Below are 1,271 nucleotides of genomic sequence, written 5' to 3'. Positions count from 1 at the left end.
ATGCCAAGCGATTGTGGACTCAGCTACTGATCCAGGGGAACCAGGCTCTTCAGACCCGGTAGTAAGCGGTGTACCTGAGCAGCCCTCTGGGCAGGAAATCGTGCCCAATCTAACGGTGGAGGCAAGTGCTACTCCAGTCAAGGAGCAAAGCCCAGTTCAGGCCAAGCCTTTACCAAGGAGGTCAGGGAGAGTCACTCGACCCCCTGAAAGACTAAAAGATTATATCACCCTGTAGCTGTGACAGTGACTTTGCAGTGACTGAAGTCATCTAAGTAATGTTGTGTTTTTACTAGTTTTCAGCATATCATAAAGGACATTAGTCATACTTATTGTTGTAATAAGGTAGCGGGTTGGTAAGCGAAGGAAGAAGGAGAATGTAGTGTTTGTATGTACATCTGGGATCTCTCCAGCGCGGGAACCCAGTGACCGTGTGGGCATGGGACGAGTGATTGTGTAGGAACAATGTGAACTAGGCGAGTGTTTGATTACTGTTTCGATTAGCGTCTTTGTGATCTATAAGGACATTACAGTACACAAATCTAGCATAACAAAAAATCTCAAGTCCTCTCTATATTTCATTTTCACTACGCCATCATGCTGATGATGTACAAACAGCTGCATTGCCTCCCCTAATACATCACATTTTCCCAGGACATTCAACATTAGCTAATATTGCTCGTGTTGGTAACGCAATCGTATACACAGTCACGCCAAAACGCAGACTGTGCAGACCTTGCAGACTAGGGGTAAAATATGGTGTTACCTTCACTATTATTCAGAGCTAACCGTAAACAGGCTAACCTGAATGTTATTTAGGCCTAATCAGGCTAACCGAACGTTATTTAGGCCTAATTCAGGCTAACCGAATTTTCATTTTACAGACGGTCTGCAGTTTGCGTTTTTCAGTGTCCCTCGTACGACATGCGAACGTACATGATTACACAGAAAACTAATGCAGTCCAAAGAGAAATTGATAAAACTGATAATCCACTTGATACATTGTACAAAACATATGAAATAATGATCATGACAGTCCTATAATTAGAGAATTTACTTGCATCTTCGCTTCGGTAAGTGACGGCTTTCTTGTAATTGTCGTTGTTGTCCTCCTTGCCATTATGCTGATTATCAAACGCCAGCGACAAAATTTCGATTAAAGTTCCTTAATGTACTTCTGTCATTGCTAGTGATAGGTTGCACATATTTTGTACTCAATGACTGTTCAACTGATCTCTTTAGAACTTGTAAGATTTGAGATATTTGCCAAGAGT

This window comes from Montipora capricornis, chromosome 12 (genome assembly GCF_036669925.1).
Source record: "Montipora capricornis isolate CH-2021 chromosome 12, ASM3666992v2, whole genome shotgun sequence".
Classification (NCBI taxonomy): domain Eukaryota; kingdom Metazoa; phylum Cnidaria; class Anthozoa; order Scleractinia; family Acroporidae; genus Montipora; species Montipora capricornis.
This window is presented reverse-complemented; position numbering follows the sequence as displayed.